Source organism: Mustelus asterias, chromosome 18, assembly GCF_964213995.1.
Source record: "Mustelus asterias chromosome 18, sMusAst1.hap1.1, whole genome shotgun sequence".
Taxonomy (NCBI): domain Eukaryota; kingdom Metazoa; phylum Chordata; class Chondrichthyes; order Carcharhiniformes; family Triakidae; genus Mustelus; species Mustelus asterias.
The window spans coordinates 40,518,750-40,533,500 of record NC_135818.1 but is presented as its reverse complement, the minus strand read 5'-3'; positions in this window follow the sequence as shown (position 1 = coordinate 40,533,500).

Here is a 14,751-nt window from a genome sequence, read left to right as displayed (position 1 = left end):
GATTCTATTCTCTACATGGAGGTACCCTCTTGCTCTCGCTGAATCCTCAACTGTAGCTGCCTCTATCAGTGGCGCTGCCGAGCAGCTGGTCCTCTGATTGAGCTGGCAGTTCTTAGAGGCCATCTTCAGTTGGATGGTTCCAGTCACAACCGCTTAATTGGCCGTAAACAGTAATATCTCACCCGGGGTCCACTGTTCACCTTTGATCCCACTGTCCAGCTTTGCACTCTGAGACACATGTTTAGTTCCAGCAACAGACCATCCTGGCTGTTGGAAAAATTCCATGATGTGGAGATGCCGGTGTTGGACTGGGGTAAACACAGCAAGAAGTTTAACAACACCAGGTTAAAGTCCAAGAGGTTTATTTGATAGCAAAAGCCACACAAGCTTTCGGAGCCCCAAGCCCCTTCTTCAGGTGAGAGGGAATTCTGTTCACAAACAGGGCATATAAAGACACAAACTCAATTTACATGAATAATGGTTGGAATGCAAATACTTACAACTAATCAAGTCTTTAAGATACAAACAATGTGAGTGGCGAGAGCATCAAGACAGGTTAAAGAGATGTGTATTGTCTCCAGACAGGAAAGCCAGTGAAATTCCTGACTGGAGACAATACACATCTCTTTAACCTGTCTTGATGCTCTCTCCACTCACATTGTTTGTATCTTAAAGACTTGATTAGTTGTAAGTATTTGCATTCCAACCATTATTCATGTAAATTGAGTTTGTGTCTTTATATGCCCTGTTTGTGAACAGAATTCCCACTCACCTGAAGAAGGGGCTTAAGGCTCCGAAAGCTTGTGTGGCTTTTGCTACCAAATAAACCTGTTGGACTTTAACCTGGTGTTGTTAAACTTCTTACTGGGAAAAATTCCAGCCATAATTTAATCGACACGGCAAAAATAATGAAGAAAACAGCTTTAGTAAGAAGCTTTTCAATTAAATAAAAATTTGGTACACAGGATATTATTCTGTGGTAACTGTATTGACTGCATGTAATTTCAATGACCTGTACTGGGTAGGAACATTTGGATAAAGGGAATGTTTTGCTTTCTACTTGGATGTTGCTAAGAGAACTCTACTGTACCACCACTTACTGAATGACACTCACTGCTCAAAATAACTGCTTTCAAGAGTAATCCAGACCAATACCCAACGGTCAATAACAGAAGCTGTCAGCATGTAATTCACTGAGTTTTCTATCCTTGACAAGACACATTTGTTCGCAGTTACTGTCACTATATTAGCAATATAATAATAAAGCAATCAAATCACAAAGAGACTGGAATGGGACAACTAACAGTCTTCCAGTTAAGTATTGTAGAAACATGTATCGAGCTATCCGCAGATCCCGACTGAACATTACACCTTATTCTATATGCACCACATAATTTTATCTGGTTAGCATAGTCTGACAATGATGTTGCTAGAAGATATATAAAAAGATCCGTAAAGTTCATTTGTTAAGCAGTAATTGCTTTCATGAAAGGTGTTTTTTATCTTTTGAAGAAAGGCTATACATCATTTGTATCACTGTACTGTACAGATAAGTGTTCTAATGATGCATTTCAAAGTGATTTATAATCATTGAATTGGCTGCTTGTTTACAAATGGAAAAAGATTTGCAGACAATGTTTTCATGAAGATGATGCCACCTTAAGACTTTTTCATTCCCGGTGAATGTGCATGAATAATGTGTTTTCACCCTGTCACAGTGCTGGAAGGGTCAGATATTGGCCGGAGTAGGGGGTTCGGGGGGGGGATAGGAATACATCATGTATATCACTACTGTACAGATAGGTGTTCTAATGATAAAACCTGTTTAGCAAAGATAGTGCTGCCGTCACTTCCCAACTCCAAGGCATCATAACTAGGAGAGGCATGAGGGAACCTCCCCCCTGCCCGGATGATCCCAGGTAAGGTTTGCACAGCAACTACCTGGGAAGTGCAAACTTCCTCTGAGCAATTACCCTGCACTGGGAACCATCCAAAAATTAGAGTTTAATTGTAAGCTTCGGATGGTTCTGACTCTGTTACTTCAATAGTTACCCAGAAAATGTTAGAAGAAATAAAATGATTTATAGCCTTTGGACAACTATTGTACAGACCCACATCAACACTCACCTAACAGGTCTCCCCTCACACACTGAACCCTCGGGGGACTCACCCTCAACCCCACTCCACCCCTGCCCCCCCCCCCTCCCAACCTACACCGTTACCACAGGAGCCTCCAGCAACTCCCACAGGGTCTATTCCGCAAAGGACACTCACCTCCCAGGTCACCTCACCCACTGGACTCCCCTACACCCACTCGACCGGACTCCCACCTGCCCCCCCGAATGGGGCACCCCACAACCCTCCCACCAACACAGCACCCCACCTCCCTCCATGGGACTCACTGCCCCATGTGGCTCCCCCGACCCCTGTTCCCCAAGGATTTCCCCAATCCTGACTCAAGCAGGGCCTGACCCAACAGCCTGCTCTCCCTCCGCACCCCCCCCCACCCCCCCCCCCCCCCCCCCCCACAACACCACCAGCACTCCCACCGTCCACCACACCCTCCCTACAATTCCAACCCACATTTCTTATACACCTCCCTTGTCAAAGACCTGGCTGGACCTAGCATACTTACCTTCGACTCCACAGCCCTCAACACTAGGCCCCAGGAGCAGGCCACACTGCCCAGATTCTGGCCTGAGTCGGACTGTTGAGCGAGATAGAATCACCTGAATTTCCAGGGAAGAACTTTCAAGCAGAAGGGTAATCCAACTCAATTGTCGCTCCATCAGAACTTACGGCCCTTTATGTTGGTGCAATCTTTTTACATTGAAATAACTTTTCAGGTGAAAAGGATAAACATCATTTTAGTAGTTTAAAAAAATATGGTTTTCACTGCTGTTAACTGGAATTTTTTGAGTAATGTTACAATACAGTCCTAGAGGTACCAGTAGCCTCCCTGAACTCACTATTGAAGCCAGTTTTCACAGGTAAATATCAGTAAGAGTAAGTAATTTGATCATGAATACTGTGCAAAAGCAGTTTTTGTTCAGATCTCTTGGTCCTTTACCAGGTGCAAATGTCAAGAAAAATGAGCAGAAGGCTACACACATCAATATTTGACCCGTAGACATTGGCTCAGCATTTCAGTAGCTTACCTGGAGAGCAGACTCTACAACTTAATTGTAATAGCATCAGGACCATTGCAAAGGTTCAAAGGATGTGGGACAGATATTTCAACCTTTCTGCTTCTATTTCCTTTGTGACCATTAGCTGCTGACCTCCATTGATAGCCAGAAGGAATGACATTCCAAGGCTTGACTTGTCCATCAGGCCTGCAGTTGCAGTTGATTTTCTTCTCGTGCTATTGCAGGTTTGCACCCCTCTCCTACATCCCACCCTTACCCCCTACACTCCCCCATACCCTCCCTCACCCTTAATGCCCACCACATCCTCCTTTCCCCGCACACAACTCCCATTCAGGAGACACGGTGGTTCACAGCGCCAGGGACCTGGGTTCAGTTCCGGTCTTGGGTCACTGTCTGTGTGGAGTTTACAAATTCTCTCCGTGTCTGCATGGGTTTCCTCCGGGTGCTCCGGTTTCCTCCCACAGTCCAAAGATGTGCGGGTTAGGTTAGTTGGCCATGCTGTATTGTCCCTTAGTGTCAGGGGGACGAGCAGAGTAAATATATGTGGTTATGGGGATAGGTGGGATTGTTGTCGGTGCAGGCTCGATGGGCGAAATGGCCTCCTTCTGCACTGCAGGGATTCTATGGTTCACCCCAACCCCAGACCAAGTTAAATAGACTGCAGTTTTCTGTTCCAAGGAAAGCCATCTACATCTACCAAAATATAAAAAAACATAAATACAAATGATGGGTTATTCCCCAGCATGTGCACCTTAGCAACACTGTTGGAACAAGTTCCAGTGCACCTGGGACTCAGATTTGGTGAGAGCAATGATGGAATAACATTCAAATTGCTTTGCTTAATGCAAATTGATCACAAGCAAGCTGAGAAACTTTACATTAAAATCAACAACAAAAATCAACTCTTCGACTGGCATCGGGAAAAATGACGAATTAAAAATCAAAATGAGCATGGATGATGCAGTGCTTGGTGCAGCCAAGGTGATTATGTTTGAAAACTTCCAAAATCGATAAAATTTTAAGTTTGTTTTTATTTAGTGTCACAAGTAAGCTTACATTAACTCAGCGATGAAGTCACTGTGAGAATCCCTTAGTAGCCACACTCCAACGCCTGTTCGGGTACACTGAGGGAGAATTTAGCATGGCCAATGCACCTAACCAGCATGTCTTTCGGACTATGGGAGGAAACCCACGCAGACACGGGAAAATGTGCAGAATTCGAACAGACAGTGACCCAAGCCGGGAATCAAACACAGGTCCCTGGCACTGTGAGACAGCAGTGCTAACCACTGTGCCACCATGAAGAAGAATGCCTGGAAAAAAAAACAATCAAAACACCTAATCAGAAAACTCAGAGGTCGCGTCTGAGAATTCCGGCCCAAGGAGGAGACATTATGGAACGTAATGAATATAAATCAATTTGAGCTATCTGAAAGTCATTTTCCTGCAGAAAAACTGCAGAGGACTTTACACATTATTAATAAAAGCACTAGTTGAGCACCAGCCATTTGCACAGATACGAAAAAAAGCTTTCATCAGGTCAAAATGAATATCTCTCTACCACACTCTGGAGAGATGTAGATTTGGCTAACAGCTTATACAGTGGATTAAAGTATTATACAATTCTCCAAAGTCACCTTGATAAATGAATTGCTTACCCCTTTGTAATAGCTTTATAATCCCTTGCACAAGCAATCAGAAATCCACACAGTTTGTATTCAAAGCATAACAGATATGCTTTAAGTTGATGACTGATGATTCTATTGCCTGAAATCCCTCCAGTTGAGGCTTCCTATAGGTAAACATTCCTATAGGTAAACATTCCTATAGGTAAACATTCCTATAGGTAAACAGGCTATTTTTCAGCCTGCTGCGTTAAATGGAATTGATGGCTCGCAGTATTAATATATACTGTCACAATTCAAAATGTCCTTTTATCTGATTAAACAATAAGGTTAAACATTTTTATTACATGGGGTCCAATTTTACCATTGCAAACGGGCGAGAAAACGTGGTAAAGTCGGGCATGAGGCCATTAACGCGATCGGCGCCCGTGTCCACGCAGATGCCCACTTTACTGAGGCCCGGGAATGGCCGCGATCCAATTCGCACCCGAAACGGGAGCAATGGCGACTTAAATGCATTTGCATGCATTTAAATCGAATTAATGAACTGCCTGCCCAACTTTATCAGCATTTCCCCCTTTACCACCGCGTTCGCGCATCCAGATTCGACGCGAAACAGACGTGCTCAGCAAAGGTCTGTTTCGGGCCCTCCAGCTTATGAAGAGGTAAGTTCACAGCTTCCAACGGCTCTCTGACTCAGATCGGGGGTGGGGAAAGGGAGGGAGAGAGGAGGGAAACGGGTCAAATCATTCTCTGGTGGGGGGGGGGAGGCGGAGAGGGGAAGCCCGATCATTTTCTGGTGCGGGGGGGAGGAGGAGGCAGGTCAGATGTATCTCTGGTGAATGGGGGGGAGGGAGGACAGTTCGCTCTCTGGAGGGGCGGGGGGGGGGGGGGGGGGTGAGGGCCAGAGGGAGGCCAGATTGTCATCTGGTGTTGGGGGAGGGAAGGGGAGGCGGGTCCGATCATTTTTTGGTGGGGGAGGGGAGACCCGAACCTTCTCAGGGGAGTGGGGGGGGGGGGGGGCGTGGGGGAGGCTCAATCATTCTCGGGGCGGTGGGGAGGCGAGATGGGGAGGGGGAAGCCCAATTATTCTCGGGGGAAGTGGGGTGGTGGGGAGGCCCGATCATTCTCGTGGGGTGGGGGGGCAAAGGGGGAGAGTTAATTCTATCCCATCACATTTCTAATTCTGATCATTCCTGTTATAAATGCTACTTAGATTATATTTCACTTGCCATGAATGTTGTTTTTTTCCCCTACACCAGCAAGTTCAGAAGAAGTAGAAATTATCTTACCATTTACCAAATTATCTTCTAAACTTGGAAATGCAGCTCTTAGAATTTATTGCAAGTTGGCTGTTGCTCAACACAATTGCAAAGGTTGTTGAGTCAAGCAATGGTTATTTGTACGCACACCTGTATGTTTCACTACACAATTTCAATAAAGGCCTGGATATGTACCTGGGTGGATTTTGCAAGTACAGGCAGCAGAGAGAAGGGATTCCACAGCTATAATAGTGCACGTGCACTTAATGAGTGAAGCTGTCAAAGTACTCGGCTGTGAGTGTGTGAAATATACTGGGAGGGAGGCCAGATGGATCTCTGCGGGGTTGGGGGGGGGTGGAGCGGGGGTGGCCAGGTGGATCTCGGGCGGGGTGGGGGGGAGGGAGGCCAGATGGATCTCGGTGTGGGGGGAGGGAAGCCAGTTGGATCTCTGGTGGGGGGGGGGGGGGGAGGAGGCGAGATGGATCGCTGGTGGGGGGGGGGGGGCAGGGGCAAGGGGGTCCGCTGCCACTTTGCGGGCGATCGGTGCGGGGAGAAGGGGGCAGAGGGTTGCGATAAGTCTGGGTAGTGGGGGGTTGGTGGATAAGGGGGACAGTTATGTTGTGGGGGTGGAGCAATGTCTGTGTGGACCATCGCTCCCGCTTTTTGCTCCCGTGCTGCTTTATCCGCTTTTTGCAGCCTGGGAGCAATGTGACAGCGACGCGATTTTCAAATTTTTTTCTAACTGTGCATGCGCAGTTCAGAGCTCCAATCGTTTCAGGCGCGATAAGCACGATTCAGATTCGCGATTTTGTTTCAGGCAAAGTGCGTATGGGGGTGCCTGAAAGCAGATTTCCAAGTCGGATCTGAATTGCACCCAGATTCATCACTTAGAATGAAAATGGTAAAATCATTCTAAGTTTACAAGACAAATGTGCCTCAGCATTAGAAATTTGCTCAAAGTTCATTCTTGGCCGATACAGGAAAGGAATATCCAAATGTGCACAGGATATGTCATGATGGGGTAGATAAATCCTATGGAATTGCAAAATTGAACTTGGTAATTAATATAAAAATAGAGAATATTGTGCAGACTCAGCAAGTCAAGCAACTTCTCGCCCCATGTATTCTCCCAGCTCCCCCCATTAAATCTCCCTCCCGCTATGAAATCTCCCTCCCTACTGTAAAATTTTCCTACTTCTGTGAAATCTCTCTCCCTGCTGTGAAATCACCATTTGATTTTGATTTGACAGTGAAAAAGTATTGTTTCTTGCACGCTATACAGACAAAACATACCGTTCATCGAGAAGGAAATGAGAGAGAGCAGAATATAGTGTTACAGTCATAGCTAGGGTATAGAGAAAGATCAACTGAATGCAAGGTAAGTCCATTCAAAAGTCTGACAACAGCAGGGAAGTAGCTGTTCTTGAGTCGGTTGGTACGTGACCTCAGACTTTTATATCTTTTTCCCGACAGAAGAAGGTGGAAGACAGAATGTCCGGGGTGCGTGAGGTCCTTAATTGCTGGCTGTGGGAAGTGTAGACAGATTCAATGGATGGGAAGCTGGTTTGCATGATGGATTGGGTTCCATTCACGACCTTTTGTAGTTTGTTGCGGTCTTGGGCAGAGCAGGAGCCATACCAAGCTGTGATACAACCAGAAAGAACGCTTTCTCTGGTGATCTGTAAAAGTTGGTGAGAGCCGTAGCTGACATGCCAAATTTCCTTAGTTTTCTGAGAAAGTAGAGGCGTTGATGGGCTTTCTTAACTATAGTGTCGGCATGTGGGGACCAGGACAGGTTGTTGGTGATCTGGACACCTAAAAACTTGAAGCTCTCGACCCTTTCTATTTCATCCTTGTTGATGTAGACAGGGGCATGTTCTCCTTTATGCTTCCTGAAGTTGATGACAATCTCTTTCATTTTGTTGACATTGAGGGAGAGATTATTGTTGCCGCACCAGTTCACCAGGTTCTCTATCTCATTTCTATACTCCATCTCATCATTGTTTGAGTTCCGACTCACTACGGTAGGGTCATCAGCAAACTTGAAAATCGAATTGGAGGGGAATTTGGCCACACATTCACTCTCCCCCTATGAAATCTCCCTCCCCCCTGTGAAACCTCCCTCCCCCCTGTGAAACCTCCCTCCCCCGTGAAATCTCCCTCCCCCATTAAAACTTCCCCCCCCGAGAAATCTCCCTCTCCCTGTGAAATCTCCCTCCCCCGTGAAATCTCCCTACCCACTGTGAAATCTTCCTCCGCTCTGTGAAATTCATTTCCCCCCGTGAAATCTCCCCTCCAGTGAAAACTCCCCCCTCCACCCCATAAACTCTGCCCCCTCCGTGAAATCTGCCTCACACCATGAAATGTCTCTTCCCCGCATTGCCTCACTCATCTATGGCCTGGGTTCTCTGTGATCCTGCCACTCTGGGAGTTATCCTTCCAGCAGCAGCCAGAGCTTCCTCAGTGCCACTGCTGAGTGTAAGAGCTGCCAGCCTCTCATTGGCCAGCAGCTCATACTAGGCGGGGTTTCTACTCCAGGATCTTGACTGCAGGGAAAGGCTTGCTCACCGCTGCCTGACCGGCTTGTGATTCAGCAGACCTTCCCTAAAAGAGATGACACAATTCAATCGCCGGTTCTCCAGACAGCAAGTGAGACCCCTGAAGCCCAAACAGGATTCTGCTGAGCTGAGGTTGAGCTTTAACAAGCTGGAAGAACAGCCACAGCCACCAAAAGAGGAACACTGAGATGTTCCAACCTGCTAAACGCAGGTAACGCAGGCTGCAGGTAAAATATTGGGTGAGGCAAAAATAGCTGTCAAGTTTCCACTTCTGGCTCCTGTCAAAGTGAAAAGAGATGAGCAGCGGAACGGGTAGTTTTTCCACTTGGAATGGCAAAACTATGAGATTGCAACAGATTTAATTAACAAGTCAGAGCCAATATGAGTAACAACACTTTTAACACTACTGAGGGGAGACTGCTACAGATTGTATTCCACCATAAACCTATCCAATGAACAGAATAACAGATGGCAAAAATTTTGAAAACCTTGAAGCCATGCTTTGAAGCACAAGTGTACACAACTCATGAACAGTATGTGTTCAACATTAGAGTTCAAGGTGAAAAGGCATCCATTGATCGGCATGTGACTGAAATAACACAGCTTGCAGAACCATGTGAATTTGGGCAACTAAAAGATGTTCTCTTTAAGGATACAATTGTCTTTGGCACAAGAGATCTGACAGTGAGAGCCAGCCTAACTCTCAAGAAAGTAATAGTGATGTGCAGAAATGCAGAGGTTATAAAATGTCAAATGAGTGGCAGAGCAGACCAGGAGGCACATTATGCTCATACACATTCCAGGCCAAATAATGCAGAAGACATCATACAAAGAAAAAGGATTGCCCAGCATGGGGAAAGCAGTATTTTAACTATAAGAAGCCAAATTATTTCACACTTAAGTGTTTGACTAGAACAAAACAAAACAAGTTAATAGAAATGGTCAATGGAGAGATATCAGCAGAAGAATCTGATGAATCACTATGCACCATACAACAGATTGGTTCTGTCATGTCTATAGGTGATAATTGGTTTGTGACTGTCAGAATTATGAAAGCAGAAGGAGAGCATGAAGTGAACGATAAATGTCAGACACTGGGGCATCATGCAACATCATGACCTTCACTGACCTGTGTGGGGTGACTCAACACAGCAATCTGAAAATGAAGCCCTCCAAAGTAAGGTTGAGGCAATATGATGGCACCATACTCATACTGAGAGGATCAATTGGTCTCAGAGCCCAATACAATGGCAAGAATGAAAATCTGGAATTCCAAATCATAGACAGTACACAACAGTCACTCATCTCTGCTGAAAAAAGTCTAAAGTGTGATCCAGTAACCCTAAATGTGCAATCAGGGATTTACAATGTTTCACAGCACACAGTGACTGCTGAACAGATTCTAGAGGAGTTCAAAGATGTGCTCACTGGGTTGGCGAATATCATTTCACAGTAGATGAGAATACTAGACCAATTCAGCATCTGCCAAGAAGAGTTTCAGCTGCCTTAAAGTTAAGCCTAAAGGACAAGATAGAAGAGCTGGAAAAAAAGGGAGTAATCAAGAGAATGGCAACTCCTACAGACTGTATTAACAGCATGGCAGCAGTGAGACAACTTAGAAAGCTGAGAGTGTGCACAGACCCAAAGGATCCAAATAAAGCACTGAAGTGATCTCACTGCCCCATGCCAACCATCAAATAAATGGTGCTGAAACTTGCCAAGGCAAAGTTATTCACTACCCTAGGTGTGAAGGATGGTTACTGGCAAGTGAAGCTGGATGAAAGCAACTGCTTTCTAATGACATTCTGGAATCCATTTGGGAAATAGAGATGGTTGCACATGCCGTTGCCATTTCCATGGCTCCAGATGAGTATCAATGCAGACAGCATGAAATAGTCAGTTATCTTCCCGGCGTGGAAGCCATAGTGGGTGATCTACTAGTCAATGATGTGGAAACAGAGTGGAAGAAGCTATAGCTGACCATGAGCTGAATTTAATATGACTGCTTGAGAGAGATGGCCAGATGAATCTGAAGCTGAACAAGAAAAAATTGTAATTGGTCATGTACTAACAGCAAAAGGTCTTCACCCTGATGCTGACAAGGTGAGAGCTGCGGCAGCGATACAGTGAGCAACAGATGTGAAAGCAGAGCAACAATTTGTGAATTATTTAGCAACATTATTGCCTAATTTGTCATCGGAGTGTGAACCATTATGCAAGTTCACTGCTAAGGATGTGTGGTGGTATTGGGGCACAGAACAAGAAGCAACGTTCATTAAAATCTAACAACTAGTGAGGACAATGTCAGTGCTGAAGTACTTTGATGTCAATGGTGAAGTCAGCTTGCAGTGTGACGCCAGCGAGTAGCAACCCTACTGCAGCAATGACAGCCAATCGCATTTGGATCCAGGCATTCACACAAACTGGACAACACTGCACTCAGGTCGGTAAAGTGTGCTTGACAATTGTCTTTTCTTGTGAGCATGTTCAACAATACCTGCTTTGGAGAGAGGCAGTGACAGTGCAGTCTGACCATAAAGCTCTTCAAAGCATTTTTCTCAAACCACTATTATCTGCTCCAAAGTGTCTGCAAAAGAACTTTATTTTATTTACAAACATATTATCTGGATGTGACATACAAGCAAGGGAAACAGCTGTACATCCGTCATTTAATCTGGGTGCTGCCCTTGCTTTACATCCCGTATCCATTCTCAACACCTCCATTTTCTAATTGTTCCTTTAAATTATAATATTAATGTCCCTATAAGAAAGGTTTATTTTAAATCATCATCTCTGCAGCTCTCACAGCTTCAGTGTTTCTCAGCTCGCAGCCACAGTTTGTTTCTCTCATTGTTACCGGGCTGCCTACACGAGACTTTTGATTGCTGCTTAAACGGGGGTTTGTTTATTTTTACTAGGGTGTTTTTGATTCTGCATTGTTAGAAGAAAAACTGATTGGCAGGTCAGGTGATAGGAGTTATTTTCATTTTTATTTTGGAGCTGCAATTTGAGTTTTCATTTTAGAAGGGGCATCAAGCTGAAATGAAGTGTCTCTCTTCCTGGTTTTGGAAATTCTGCTGGTCATCTGAAAGCAAGGTTTTGCCTTTCTGTAGGGGGGAATTGGCTGTTGGTGGCTTGCTTAGCGTCTCTGTTGTTTTGGGAATCTGTCTTGTTTTCAAACTGTTTTGAGTCTCAAGAGCATTTGACTGCAGAATTCAACTAACGACCTCAATCCCAGTATCATGTGAGCCTTAGTCCATGCTGTGTTGAGCCTGTTTAAGGGGTTGTTTATGGAGGTTGGTTTGATTGGGACAACTTATATATATTCATTAAGGGGTATACATTATAGTGGTTGTTTTGTTTTTGTTTGTTTGTAATTGTTCGAAGTTATTGATAATTTTCTTTCTACACATGTTAACTATATTCTTAAATAAGCTTTGTTTTATAAAATCTCCCTAGTGGGTCATTTGAATCACAGCTGAAATGAAACATATCATGCTTATCCTCGCCAAATTCAAGATGCTAAACTTATAATTCAGGCAGGCTCCTGAACCATAACAAAAAACAGTTGGGATTCCATCATTAAAGTTTATTTATTTATAAGTCGGCTTACATTAACACTGCAATGAAGTCACTGTGAAAAGCATCATGCAGGTACACATCATGCCCAATGTGCAATTTGGACACATGAAGCCCAGAGGTCCAAATCAATTTGTTTGATTAAATTGAGATCACGAACCCCATTGGTTTCCCCCAGGCAATGCCACCGCCCACCGCCCCTACCTCCTTGCACTGTAGCCTTCAGCTTAAATTGGGACCACAGAGGCACATTTCCTGGGTATTTGTTCAAGCAAAGCAGTATTTTACAGCATTATAGAATCAAAGGAAATTGATATAATACCTCAGGTTTATTTACTGTCCAAGACATGAGGCACCAATCATACTTAATGGTTGGGTTAATATGTTGTGTGGTCATTTACTAAGACTAGGCACATGAGAACAATTATTCATAGAAAAAAAGGCTTGAATAGATCAGAGCTGTGTGTGAGTGCTCTGCTCAAAGAAAAAAATGAAACTAAGATAGGATCACATGTCATATTTCCCTTTCAGTGATGTCATGCGGATATTCCTTAAAGGCATATTACAACATTAGACAACTTCATAGAGGATGTTCTTGGCGCCTGAGTATGGCAACTTCTTGCAAGCTGTGCCCAGCATACTCTCTAATTCAATCTTTTACTCTTATTCTATGCTTTTAAAACTCTACTCTAACTCTTTTAAACTCTGTAACAATGCTTTACACCTTCTTCTATCAGGAAAAAGATACAAAGCCTGAGATCATGTACCAACCGACTCAAGGACAGCTTCTTCCCTGCTGCCATCAGACTTTTGAATGGAGCTATCTTATATTAAGTTGATCTTTCTCTATACCCTAGCCATGACTGTAATCTTTCTCTACACCCTAGCTCTGACTGCAAAACTGCACACTCTCCTTTCCTTCTCTATGAATGGTATGCTTTGTCTATATAGCGTGCAAGAGACAACACGTTTCATCATATACAAATACATGTGACAATAATAAATCAAGTCAAATCAAATCAAAATCTCCTGGAATTTGAGTGTGGCTTTAAGGCTAAATGTGGGACAGCCAATATGATGTTTGCAGCAAGATAACTACAATGACAGTATAGAGAGCAACATCAGGATCTATACCCATTATTCATAGACTTAGCCAAAGCTTTTGACAGTATGAGTTGACTTGGTCTAGGGCACCTGCTCTCCAAGCTAGAATGTCCAAATCAGTTTGTCAAAGTCCTGTGTCTACTGCATGATGGCATAGTTGGCGGTTTTTTAGGTGAGACGTTTGGTATCTTTGTGGTAACCATGGCTCCCCAACTCTTTCATCTTTTCCTTGCTGCAGTGCTTTAGGAAGTCACCAGAGACTGTATCAGGCATTAGGCTTTGTTCCAGGAAGCTTTTCAATCTCAAACTCTTGAGGGTCTCCTCCAAAAGTCACAGAGGCAGTAATCCCGAAGCTTCTGTATGCGTCACCTTTGTCCACCTCGATACCTTCTGTATATCTTTCCCAAGCTGCTCACAACAAGGAAAACATCTGAAAGACTGTGGCAAACACGTTCTTGAGTGTTGACAAGAACTTTGGGCTCCAAAACAATGGGCCTGATTTTACCATTGCGTCGTGCCCGTTTTCGGGCGCGAAAACGTGGTAAAGTCGGGCGTGAGGCCATTAACGCGATCCGCGCCCACGTCCGCGCAGATGCCCACTTTACCGAGGTCCGAAAATGGCCGTGATCCAATTCGTGCCCAAAACGGGCGCAACAGCGATTTAAATGCATTTGCATGCATTTAAATTGAATCAATGAACTGCCCACCCAACTTTATCAGCATTTCCCCATTTACCATCACGTTCGCGCGTCCAGATTCGGCACAAAACAGACATGCTCGGCAAAGGTCTGTTTCGGGCGCTCCAACAGCTGAAGAGGTAAGTTCAGAACTTCCAACAGCTCCCTGACTCAGATCGGTGGTGGGGGGAGAGGGGGAGGCGGGCCGGTTCATTCCCTGGTGGGAGGGGGGTGGTGCGGGAGAAGGGAGGCCCCGATCATTTTCTGGGGGGGTGGGGGGGGAGACAGGTCAGATGTATCTCTGGTGGATGGGAGTGAGGGAGGAGGGAGGTCGTTGTCTGGTGGGGGGGGGAGGAGGGGGGCAAAATGTTGTCTGGTGGTGGGGGGGAGGGGAGGCGGGCGCGATCATTCTCTGGTTGGGGGGAGAGGGAGGAGGAGACAGGTCAGATGTATCTCCATTGGGGGCGAGGGAGGAGGAGGCGGGTCAGATCGTTGTCTGGTGGGGGGGGCGGAGGGGGTGAGGAAGGAGGGAGGATGGAGGCCCAATCGTTGTCTGGTTGGGGGGGAGGGGGGAGGGAGGAGTTAATTCTATCCCATCATATTTCTAATTCTGATCATTCCTGTTATAAATGCTACTTAGATTATATTTCACTTGCCATGAATGTTGTTTTTTTCCCCTACACCAGCAAGTTCAGAAGAAGTAGAAATTATCTTATTACCATTTCCCAAATTATCTTCTAAACTTGGAAATGCAGCTCTTAGAATTTACTGCAAGTTGGCTGTTGCTAAACACAATT